The 12,671-nt window shown below is 58.0% G+C and overlaps 1 protein-coding gene and 1 pseudogene across 3 annotated transcripts in view; one reads left to right on the forward strand and one right to left on the reverse strand.

The window, feature by feature from the left end:
• The window catches only part of CPSF4L (cleavage and polyadenylation specific factor 4 like), a 168,929-nt gene that overhangs the window by 116,903 nt on the left and 39,355 nt on the right, over positions 1 to 12,671 (reverse strand). The gene's annotated exons all lie outside the window — the stretch shown is intronic.
• LOC146810357 (5.8S ribosomal RNA) lies at positions 4,450 to 4,584 on the forward strand (annotated as a pseudogene).

A 12,671-nucleotide genomic window follows, 5' to 3' on the forward strand; every position in this document is an offset into this window, starting at 1 on the left:
GCCCCTTAGTGGCTCACGAGTTGAACTGTTCTGGTGTCGGGATTATGGCCTGTGCTGCAGCGCATGGAGTTCTTGGAAATTGGGACATCAGAGCGGCGGCGATTGACTTCTTAACGAACAGTTCCCTTGAGATGCACCCCGGTTGTCCTCGCCAGGTGCTGGAGGCTCCGGTGGTTGAGGAACATGTCTGTTCTTTCCCCATCCTGAACTGGATGGCAGATAATTTTGCGGAACGTTCCAATGATTTCCACTTGGAAGCAGTTGCAACTTATTGTGCCTATACATTGATGGATTGACTTTTTTACTTCTTTTCCGTAATCAGTCCGTCATCGATTTTTTGTCTTCTACATGTTTTTTTTTTTTTAACTGCGTTTTAACTTTTTCCATTGATTTTTTTCTTTTCGAACTTTTCACTTTCCTTATATGGACTTATAGTTCATGCCCTTTGTTCCGTTCTATCGAACTTGAACTCTGCGTTCTTGCCAGTGCGCCCCTAGTGGTTGGTGGTCCGATCACGGGGGGTGTAGTGATGATCGTTATCTACCTATGTACAACGCTAAGTTAGCATAACCGCGTTAGATGTTAGAAAGCCATCTTGCCGCTTTTGCTGCTTTTGCACACGACACTGTAGTCACATGTTATTAGAATTGAGAAATGCTTACTCGACTTTGCTTCACATGAGAACTGTCTGTTGTTAACATCTTAAACAGTGAATAGCGACGTTGGTCTGTACACAGTGTAACAGAAACAGTCTGGATCGCTAGACGGTGCATGTTGTTGAGTTCAGGTTGATCGGCCCACTAGTTTAGCCATAACACACACGCAGCTGCAAATACCTGAAAGTCGAATGCTTTTAATATTGCAGTGTTGCATGTTTTCAACACATTCGGAAGAAGAGCGTTCCTAGGAGCAGAGCATAGCTGATCCTGTGATGTGAACTCTCTGAGCTGATCTGTACGGTATGGGGTTCCCAATTCAAGCCTAGAGACCTTTTATTAGTCTAATAATACTATTAGTGTGTTAGAGAAAGGAAGGTGGCCTAGAGCCACTGTCATTTTATTATGATTGCTCCTTTCATTTTCTATGGTATTGTAACTATGCTGATGGTTTTGATTTTAATCGTTTGTCTGCTAATGTTAGCCAAACTGCTGCATATTAGGACACAAGGTTTATAAAATAAACTCTTTAAACTTTTCCCGTGTCTCTGTTTATTCTGTTGTGGACTGGTACGAGAATAATTACGAAAAGGTGTTTCTGATTCCCACCATTCCTGAGAAATATACTAAGTCGCTTGTTCTGGTTTGTCTATACATTGGGACCGCCGAGCTAAACCTCGGATAACGAATGGGACACTGATGCAGGCCGGATAGGGGTTCTGAGGTGAGTTTTTGGTACACCGCAATTCACTGAGGGCCTGGGTTCCTGAGCATAGTTCTGCGCATAAGCAGAATCCCTGCAATAGGTATGCCGGGACACCCCTCCCGGGCTGGCGGTTTACAGCCAGGGACCGGATGGGCTGGGCCCGGACCACACCTCCCCGGCATCCCGGGCTCCCTCCTCTGGGCTGTCGGGTGGCAAAGTGCCCGGGTCGGGCTCCATCGGTCCTGGGCAGTCCTCCCCCGGGCATCCGGGACCTGAGAGCTCCTGCAGGCCTCCCCATGCCTGAGGCACAGCTGGGGTCTCCAAGCCCCTGGGACGTGCAGTCCCAGAGCCCTGCAAGGGCAGGCGGGAGCCCTCTCACGAAGGCTTGGGTGTGCTGATGGGCGTCCCTGCCATCTGGTCGCACCTATCCCCTCGGCTATCTGGTCGCACGCAATGCTTTCCAATGGGGCGGCAAGATGGCCGGGCTGCCCTGGAAGTCCCGATGAGGGCTCATTTGCCTCCCAGATCCCAGCTAGGGCTCCAGAAGGTCGAGCACGTTCACACCCAGGGCCCCCTCCCCCCCCCCCCCCCCCCCCCCCGAGTCTCGCGGTGCGCACGGGTTCCCAGAAAGAAGGGTAGTTTTCCTCCGGATTATTAGGGGCAGGGTATGCCTGAACACCCCTCCCAGGCGGGCGGTTCTTTGCCAGGAACCAGATGGGCTATGCCCAGACAACACCTCTCCTCTGTCCGGGGGCTCCCTCCTCCGGTCCACGACGTGGAAAGTGCCCAGGATGGGCTCCATGGGTCAAGGGCAGTCCTTCCCCGGGCGTCCTGGCCCGAGAGCTCCGGTGGTCCTCCCCGTGCCTAAGGCCCAGCCAGGGTCCCCGAGCTGCCCGGGAAGCAGAGCCCCCCAGCCCTGCAAGGGCAGGCGGGAGCCCTACTGCAAAGGCTCTGCTCGGGGCGGGCGTCCTTTCGGTCCCGGCCATCTGGTTGCACCTTTTCCCCCTCGGCCATCTGGTCGCACGCAATGCTTTCCAATGGGCGACCAGATGGCCGTGCTGCCCTGGAAGTCCTGATAGGGGCTCATTTGCCTCCCGGATCCCAGCCAGGGCTCCAGGAGGTCGGGCGCATCCACGCCCAGGGTCCCCTGAATCTCGTGGTGTGCACAGGTTTCCAGAAAGGGGGGTAGCCTTCCTCTGGATTAGTAGGGGCAGGGTATGCCGTAACACCCCTCCTGGGCTGGCGGTTCTTTGCCGGGGACCAGATGGGCTATGCCCGGACAACACCTCCCCTCCATCCGGGGGCTCCCTCTTCCGGCCCATGACATGGCAAAAGTGCCCGGGACGGGCTCCATGGGTCCCGGTCAGTCCTCCTCCAGCCCTTGCTTGGCTGGGTACAGGAGCTCTGGCCAGGGCCTCCCTACCCTGGGCTCTGGCCTCTGCTGCGTGGCTGGGTGCCCAGGATGGTGTCCGGCGGGCTCGGGGAGGCTTCCCCTGCACCTCTGGGCCTGCGAGCCCCGGCTGGGTCCAGGGGCCCTGCCGGGTCCCCGGTCGGGTGCTCTGGCCCTGGTCCCCAACCCCGGCCTGCCGCTCTGCCAAAGGCCCGGGATGGGGTTCCGTTGTGCCCAGAGAGCCGCCCCTTGCTTGGCTGAGTTCAGGAGCTCCGGCCAGGGCTGTGATGCCCTTAGATGGCCGGGGCTGTGATGCCCTTAGATGGCCGGGGCTGCATGCGTGCTACACTGAACGGATCAGCATGTGTCTACCCTTTGCCGACAGGTGCAGGTAACCAGCTGAACGCAGTTCGTGATAGGGATTGGGGATTGCAATTATTTCCAATGAACAAGAAATTCCCAGTAAGTGTGGGTCATAAGCCTGCGTTGATTGAGTCCCTGCCCTTTGCACACACCGCCCATCGCTACTACCGATTGGATGGTTTAGTGAGGTCCTCGGACAGGCCCTGCCGGGGTCGGCAACGGCCCTGGCACAACGCCGAGAAGACAATCAAACTTGACTATCTAGAGGAAGTAAAAGTCGTAACAAGGTTTCCGTAGGTGAACCTGCGGAAGGATCAATAACGGCGGAGTGGCCCGAGCGACCGACGGTGCCAGCCCGAAGCCCTCGGCCCGCCTCCTGCAAACACACACCGTAGGCACAGGACCTGGCCCTGCCCTGGCGCAACACGGCCGGTGGAGCAGTCCGCGTCCGCATGGGGTGCCTGGGTGAGGACCGGGTCTTTGGCGGGCCTCTTCCCCCGAAGAGGACCCGACTGACGCGTGAGGGACTGGGGGCGGCCACCATCCCCTGTCCCTTCTGGGAGGGGCACAGCGGTAGGCCCTCCCGAGACGGAACCCAAGCACACCCGGCACGACCCCCGCGATTAGGGGGAAACCGAATGGCAGTGCATCCCCGGGCTAGTACCGCCCCACCCTCGAACGGCCTTGCCACCCGCTGGGCCCTCCGGTGCCTGACTCCCGGCCCGACCGGGTTCTGGGCGACCGGGGAGCAGCTCTTCTCATGCGGCAGGGCGGACTGGAAGAGAAGGGGCAGAGGGCCTGTGAGGGGACCCCGGCTCCTCTTGGTGGGAGGCGAGTGGGATGGGGAGCTGCCTGGCTCTTCCCCTACCAGCGCGTCCGACCCTGGCGAAGGGTGGGGTGGACTAATCGCCAGCCCGCCGGCACGGCTCGAGCCACCCGGAGACGGACGGCTGACGTGCAGGTGGGGCAACCCTCCCTTGTTGCCAGGTACCCGGTTCGACCCAGTCCCATGCGGCCGAGCCGAGGGGGTTTGAAGACTCGCACGGTCCCTCCCGGGTTACTCTGGGGGGGACCAGCAGCTGCGGGGCTGTCTGCTCCTGTCGCTCCGGGATCCCCCCCTATCTCACCAACGGGTGGGTGGGTTAAGGGGGGACTCCTGGGCCGTGCACCTGGTAACATGTTTTCTCCCAACGGTGCAGTTTGACTCTCAGAGGGGAAGCCATGAACGGGGCGACCGGGCCGTCTCGCCGCGCGGGTAGTGGACGGACGCCGTTGCCTTGCTCCCGCCTCTCCTGCGCCCACAGGTGGGCGACCATTTTCAAAAAGTTGCCTGTTCCTCTTGGCGGTGGATCACTCGGCTTGCGCGTCGATGAAGAATGCAGCTAGCTGCGAGAATTAGTGTGGACACATTGATCATCGACACTTCAAACTCACCTTGCGGCCCCGGGGCTACACCTGTCTGAGGGTCGTTCGATCGTCAATCGCCCCGGGGCTTTTCCGGGACGCGGCTGGGGCTGTCACAGGGTTAGCTCCGCTTCCCTTCATCCCCCCACAAGGTCAGACTCCCTGATCGCCCATGGCAGTGTTAGACCTGTCAGCCCTAGGGTGGTCTCCCCCTGTATTTTTGACCGTGCCTCATTTTTTTCCACTCTAATTTTTGTGTTGGACTCAGGTCTCCGGGCACCTTTTCATTGCCAATCAGTGTTAAGGTGCAGGTGCTCCCTTCCCCTAAGATGACTGCCACAGGCCCCTGCTACTGCGGAGTGGCCTTTCTAGTAGCACCCTAGCTGCCAGGAGCTGGCTGGAACCCCACAACAATGTTGCAACACCAGCCCGCCTTTTTTGTCCTATAGTTAGAGTGGGGAAGCTCCTGGAATGTGCTGGAACCTTCTAGAAGGGAGGTGGGGTTTTACTTTTGCCGCCTTAGAGAGTGGTCACCTGACCTAGGGCTACTTAAGAGAGGGAGGGAACTTTTTCTAGTCAGTTGGAGTAACGCAGACCTGGGGAACCCACGCAGGAGTTTTAGGCGGTAGGGCCTAGACAGGGACCTATTCCTCTGAAAGTGACAGGGCTTAAGTGCTGCCTTTTAAGTGAGTGAGGGATCCTGTACTAGCCCACTGATCTAGCCCAGCGGGAGGGGAACCCAGGAGCCATCTGCCAAGCTTGACTAGGAGCGAACTAGTCACCAACTCAACCCCCCCCAAGCAACAGAACCCCTAAGGGCGCCAGAGCCAACTGCGCCACCAAGTACTGCTGAAACTTCGGCTGAAAGTACTGCTGAAAGTACTGCTGAAAGTACTGCTGAGATTACTGCTGAGATTACTGCTGAAACTAAATGCTGGAACTTACTACTCAAATCTCCCTGCTGGACTGCTGGGGGATCAACCAGGTACTAGCGCTGTGACCCCCGCGCTCCCCGACCTGCCATGGGATCCCCCGAGTCAGTCCTACCCGGGCGCCGACATCCCTGTCACCCCCCTTCATTTATGCCCCCCCCTGGCGTGGGGACCAGAGGCGCACTCACCGCCGCGGCCCAGGGCCAAGAAGCCTGCCTCCACTGTAATCGGGGCCCGCGGAGAAGCCCGGGGCCCCGCCGCTGCCGTTGCAGCCTGTTGCGGGAGATCGCGGAAGGCCTGGGGAGGCCGTGAAGCCGCCCTCCACACCCAGGAGACGGGGCCGGACTACGCGACGCCGCCCCCGCCGTTGAAGGATTCGTCGGCTGGGCCGCGCCCCCGCAGGCCGCACTGCCATTGGCGACTGCGGGTGCGGGCCCCTGAAGCCCCCTGGAGTTCCAGCGGAGCTCCCCGGCCACGTCTGGCCCGACCTGGGGAGCCCCGGAGTGCCTGCTGCCGCCCGAGGACTCCGTGATCAAGGTAACCTCCGGGGGAGGGTGGTGGACGGCCGCGCTGAGGCCTGGGACTCACCCTGCTCCCCGGGGAGGCCCGTGTAGGATCCGGTGCGCCCCCTTTCGTTCGGGAGCGGCACCGCACCATCTGGCGTCCGCTTCCCTTTGGGCCCGACAGAGACTCCGGCATCACTGCGCGGGACAACCCCTCCCACTTGCATAGACTACCGAGTACTACCCACATCAAGGGTGAAGACCGGTCCTGGCCAAAGGGGACCATCCGTTCAATGCGACCATAAGGAATTGCTTTTGAATCTGATGTTAATGCATTCAGGTATTGCCAATTGAACCATGAGGAATTGCTTTTGAATTTGCTGTTAATGCATTCAGGTATTGCCAAGTGACCCATAATGAACTGCTCTTGAATCTGACACTAATGTATTCAAGTAATGCCCATTGCACTCTAATGAACTGCGTTTGAATCTAACGTGATTAGATAAAACAGACTGATTTCCATTGAACTTACTGTGTGGTGTCCGTTATTGCGTGCGTTTCCTGCTTCAGGGGATGTGTGTGTTGTATGGTCGCTTTACACTTAAGCCTTCGGGTGCCCACCCGCTCGAGTCACGTTACCCCCTTAGCGCCTGGTGACCCCTGGTCCTACATTGGTGGCAGCGGTGGGATAAGGACCTGTGACCATACAGCACCCTCCAGTGAAACGGAGGGCGCCGCAATTAGAACCTATTGTGTTTAAGCTCTGCAACTGTTTATTACTGCATTGATTGAATTCCACTGTCCAGACTGAGGGTGTAGAATCCTAGTTAGCCTGACACTGTCACCCGTATCCTAGTATTTTTCTCCTTGATATCTAGGTCCCCACCTGTCACGATGGAGTTCCGGTTAGCCGACCTTGAGGGGTATACTGTAAGGCAGCTGAGAGAATTCGGGCAGGGGATGGGGGTGCCGGGGGTGCGGAGGGCCAAAGGACCGAAACTCCGTACCGCCTTAAGGGCATGGGTAGAGGCCCACCCAGAGGGGAGAGGGGAGGGGGGACAGGAGGCGCAGGATGCACCTCAGGAGGAGAGCGTGCAGGAGGAGCTAGACCTGCTCAATGTGGATGTGTCTGAAAATGTGCCACCAGGGAGACGTTCTTGGGCCAGCAGTAGGACAGGGTCTAGGAGGAGCACGTCTCCAGAGGAGTATGAGGACAGGAGGGAGGAGAGACAGTTGAAGTGGGAGCTAGCCAAATTAGAGCAAGAAAGAGAAAACAAGAGATGGGCAATGGAAGAAAAGAAGCTGGCGCACGAGCTTCAGCTGAAAGAGTTGGAGCTGCGCGCTCTCCAGTTGAATGCGTCCAATAAGGACAATGGTGGCAGCGTACCAAAAGATCCCCAAGAGTCAAAATTGTATTTGCCCAAAGAAGTAATTGCCAGTTACACGGTGGGGGATGATATTGCCAAGTGGCTGGAGGCATACGAGGTGGCCTTGACAGCCCATGGGGTACCTGAAAGTAACTGGGGGGGGTGGCCTGTATCGCTACATACCTCCCAATGTCAGGGACACCCTTTTGTATTTAGCCAAGGCGGATCAGGTCAGGTATGCCCCCATGAAAGAGGCCTTACTAAAGAAATTTGGTCTCAACCCCGAGAGGTATCGGCAGAAGTTCCGTGGCAGCCATAAGCTGTCCACACAGAATCGCAGAGGTGCCCCCGGAGTCCGCGGAGGTGGATGTCGTTCCCGTGGGGGACTTGCCGACCCTTGCCAACTGGCACGTGGAAGGAGGGCCTACCCGGGAGGAATTTTGTCAGGCACAAAGGGCGTGCCCCACGCTTGAAGGCGTGCGGCGGCAGGCCGAAGCCCAAGTGGCCAGTCAGGAGATGGGCAGCTATCACGTATATTGGGAGGATGGCCTTCTTTATAGTGAGCCCAAGGTGCCGGTGCATTGATCTTCGAGGGCCTTAGTGGTCCCCCAATGCTACCGGGCCTTCCTGTTGGAGTTAGCGCAAAAGATACCTTTAGCCGGACACCTGGGCCAGGACAAAACCTTTGCGCGGTTGGTCCCACATTTTTATTGGCCCAGGATGAGAGTTGCCTCTGACACCTATTGCAAGACCTGTAAGTCTTGCCAGGCGAGTGGCAAGACTGGGACTAAACTGAAGGTCCCTTTGGAACCGCTCCCGGTGGTCGGGACCTCTTTTGAGCGGATCGGAATAGACATTGTTGGGCCATTGGACCCTCCGACCTCTGCGGGACACCGGTTCATTCTGGTAATGGTGGACCACGCCCCTCGGTACCCAGAGGCTATTCCTCTGAGGACCATCACTGCACCGGTGGTGGCGCGGGCCCTGTTGGGGATTTTTACCCGAGTGGGATTCCCCAAGGTCGTGGTGTCGGACAGGGGCACTAATTTTATGTCGGCCTATATGCAGGCCATGTGGAAGGAGTGTGGAGTGACCTACCGGTTCTCCACTCCTTACCACCCCCAGACTAACGGGCTTGTAGAGCGCTTCAACAAAACCTTGAAAGGAATGATCCGGAGCCTGCCAGAGGGCTTGAGGCGTAAATGGGACGTCCTCCTCCCTTGCCTGCTGTTCTCCTACCGGGAGGTACCACAGAAGGGAGTCGGGTTCAGCCCTTTTGAATCGCTCTATGGCCATCCCGTTAGGGGGCCCCTCAGCCTAGTGAAGGAGGGGTGGGAGAAGACTTCGCAGAAGCTTCCCCGTGATATTGTCAGCTACATGCTGGCATTCTGCAGCCAGATGGCCAAGCTGTGGAAGGCAGCCTCAGAGAATCTAGAGGCTAGCCAGGCCGTCATGAAGGAGTGGTATGACCGCAACGCTCGGACGGTAGAGTTGGACGCTGGACAGAAGGTGTGGGTCATGGAACCTGGGGAGCTTTGTGCCCTCCAGGACCGGTGGACTGGTCCGTACGAAATTGTGGAGCGACGAGGCCAGACCAGATACGTAGTTGACTTAAAGACCCCCCCCGACAGCCCCATAGGGTGCTCCACGTCAACCGCCTGAAGCCGCACCATGAGCGATTGGAGCTTGCTCTCCTTATGGTGACGGATGGGAGCGAAGAGGAAGAGAGTGAAGCTCTTCCTGACCTTCTAGCGGCCCAGGAAAAGGATGGCTCAGTGGAGGGCGTAATCCTTTCCCCATCCTTGACCCCAGAGCAACAGAGGGACTGCCGCCAGGTGCTGGGGCAGTACGCCTCGTTGTTCTCCCTCACGCCTGGGATCACACATCTGTGTACCCATGATGTGGACACAGGGGACAGCCCACCGGTGAAGAACAAGTCTTACCAGCTATCTGACCGAGTGAAAGACAGCATCCAGAGTGAGGTGGCGAAAATGCTGGAGCTGGGGGTGATCAAACCTTCCAGCGGCCCGTGGGCTAGTCCGGTGGTGTTGGTGCCGAAAGCGGCCCCACCGGGCACCACACCAGAACTTCGGTTCTGTGTGGACTACCGGGGGTTGAACTCTGTCACGAAGACAGATGCTCAACCCATCCCACGAGCGGACGAGCTGGTGGACCGGTTGGGAGCAGCCCGGTACCTCAGCACCATTGATTTAACATCCGGATATTGGCAAATTGCCATGGCCAATGGAGCCAGGGAGGAGACAGCGTTCTCCACCCCCGAGGGCCACTTCCAATTCCGAGTGATGCCCTTTGGGCTCAAAAATGCTCCGGCCACTTTCCAGCGGTTAGTGAATCAGGTACTATCTGGCCTGGAGTCCTTCTCAGCGGCATACCTGGACGACATAGCTGTCTTCATCAGTACCTGGGAGGACCATCTGCAGCACCTCCAGGAGGTATTGCAGGTTCTGCAACGCGCTGGTCTAACCATTCAGGCCAGCAAGTGCCAGATTGGACAGGGATCTGTCGTGTACCTGGGACACCTGGTGGGCGGGGGTAAGGTGCAACCCCTCCAGGCCAAAATAGAGACCATCTTGGCTTGGGAGCCCCCCAAGACCCAAACGGAGGTCCGAGCTTTCCTCGGCCTCACTGGGTATTACTGCCGGTTTGTCAAGGGATATGGTACCATCGTAACCCCCTTGACAGAATTGACATCCAAGAAACAACCACGCAAGGTCATATGGACAGCTGCTTGCCAGGAGGCATTTGAAACGCTGGAACATGCGATGTGTACCGCTCCAGTACTCGCAACCCCAGATTTCAGTAAAGAGTTAATTGTACAGACAGACGCCTCAGAGCACGGCATAGGTGCGGTGCTCTCGCAACTCAACACCGAGGGCCAAGATCAACCTGTGGCCTTCATCTCCAGAAGACTCCTCCCTCTGGAACAGCGATGGAGCACCATCAAGCGGGAAGCCTTCGCGGTGGTCTGGGCTCTGAAGAAGTGGAGGCCATACCTCTTTGGATGTCACTTCCTGATTCGGACGGACCACCGCCCCCTTCCCTGGCTCATGCAGATGAGAGGCGAAAACCCCAAGTTGCTGAGGTGGTCCATATCCCTACAGGGGATGGACTTTCGGGAGGAACATCGGCCCGGAGTTGACCACGCCAATGCTGACGGTCTCTCCAGGTTTCCGCCTTAGCGATGAGAACTCCCTAGAGGTTGGGTAGCTCTCCCCTCTTTCGGCTGGGGGGGGGACACGTGTTAGACCCGTCAGCCCTAGGGTGGTCTCCCCCTGTATTTTTGACTGTGCCTCATTTTTTTCCACCCTCATTTTTGTGTTGGACTTAGTCTCCGGGCGCCTTTTCATTGCCAATCAGTGTTAAGGTGCAGGTGCTCCCTTCCCCTAAGATGGCTGCCACAGGCCCCTGCTACTGCGGAGTGGCCTTTCTAGTAGCACCCTAGCTGCCAGGAGCTGGCTGGAACCCCACAACAATGTTGCGACACAAGCCCGCCTTTTTTGTCCTATAGTTAGAGTGGGGAAGCTCCTGGAATGTGCTGGAACCTTCTAGAAGGGAGGTGGGGTTTTACTTTTGCCGCCTTAGAGAGTGGTCACCTGACCTAGGGCTACTTAAGAGAGGGAGGGAACTTTTTCTAGTCAGTTGGAGTAACGCAGACCTGGGGAACCCACGCAGGAGTTTTAGGCGGTAGGGCCTAGACAGGGACCTATGCCTCTGAAAGTGACAGGGCTTAGGTGCTGCCTTTTAAGTGAGTGAGGGATCCTGTACTAGCCGACTGATCTAGCCCAGCGGGAGGGGAACACAGGAGCCATCTGCCAAGCTTGACTAGGAGCGAACTAGTCACCAACTCAACCCCCCCCCAAGCAACAGAACCCCTAAGGGTGCCAGAGCCAACTGCGCCACCAAGTACTGCTGAAACTTCTGCTGAAACTACTGCTGAAACTACTGCTGAAACTACTGCTGAGATTACTGCTGAAACTAAATGCTGGAACTTACTACTCAAATCTCCCTGCTGGACTGCTGGGGGATCAACCAGGTACTAGCGCTGTGACACCCGCGCTCCCCAACCTGGCCTGGGATCCCCCGAGTCAGTCCTACCCCAGGCGCCGACATCCCTGTCACCCCCCTTCATTTCTGCCCCCCCCTGGCGTGGGGACCAGAGGCGCACTCACTGCCAGGGCCAAGAAGCCTGCCTCCACCGTAATCAGGGCCCGCGGAGAAGCCCGGGGCCCCGCCGCTGCCGTTGCAGCCTGTTGCGGGAGATCGTGGAAGGCCTGGGGAGGCCGTGAAGCCGCCCTCCACACCCACGTGACGGGGCCGGACTACGCGACGCCGCCCCCGCCGTTGAAGGATTCCTCGGCTGGGCCGCGCCCCCGCAGGCCGCACTGCCATTGGCGACTGCGGGTGCGCGCCCCTGAAGCACCCCGGAGTTCCCGCGGAGCTACCCGGCCACGTCTGGCCCGACCGGGAGCCCCGGAGTGCCTGCTGCCGCCAGAGGACTCCATGATCAAGGTAACCTCCGGGGGAGGGTGGTGGACAGCCACGCTGAGGCCTGGGACTCACCCTACTCCCCGGGGAGGCCCGTGTAGGATCCGGTGCGCCCCCTTTCGTTCGGGAGCGGCACCGCACCATCTGGCGTCCGCTTCCCTTTGGGCCCGACAGAGACTCCGGCATCACTGCGCGGGACAACCCCTCCCGCTTGCATAGACTACCGAGTACTACCCACATCAAGGGTGAAGACCGGTCCTGGCCAAAGGGGACCGTCCGTTCAATGCGACCATAAGGAATTGCTTTTGAATCTGATGTTAATGCATTCAGGTATTGCCAATTGAACCATGAGGAACTGCTTTTGAATCTGATGTTAATGCATTCAGGTATTGCCAAGTGACCCATAATGAACTGCTCTTGAATCTGACACTAATGTATTCAAGTAATGCCTATTGCACTCTAATGAACTGCGTTTGAATCGAACGTGATTAGATAAAACAGACTGATTTCCATTGAACTTACTGTGTGGTGTCCGTTATTGCGTGCGTTTCCTGCTTCAGGGGATGTGTGTGTTGTATGGTCGCTTTACACTTAAGCCTTCGGGTGCCCACCCGCTCGAGTCACGTTACCCCCTTAGGGCCTGGTGACCCCTGGTCCTACAGCCAGGGTCCCTCGTCAGGTCCTCCCGCAGAGGTATGCCGCCGGTGCGCCTGGCCCCTGAGAAGGGGTCTGGCGACTGATCTGCCCCGGGCCCATCCCGGGGCACCTGGCTGCATGCCACACGTGGCTGTCTGCGGTGTCCCACCGGCTGCCTGCGTGCACGCGCCTCGGGCGCTCCCCTCTG

The sequence above is a fragment of the Triturus cristatus genome, chromosome 7 (genome assembly GCF_964204655.1).
Source record: "Triturus cristatus chromosome 7, aTriCri1.1, whole genome shotgun sequence".
Classification (NCBI taxonomy): domain Eukaryota; kingdom Metazoa; phylum Chordata; class Amphibia; order Caudata; family Salamandridae; genus Triturus; species Triturus cristatus.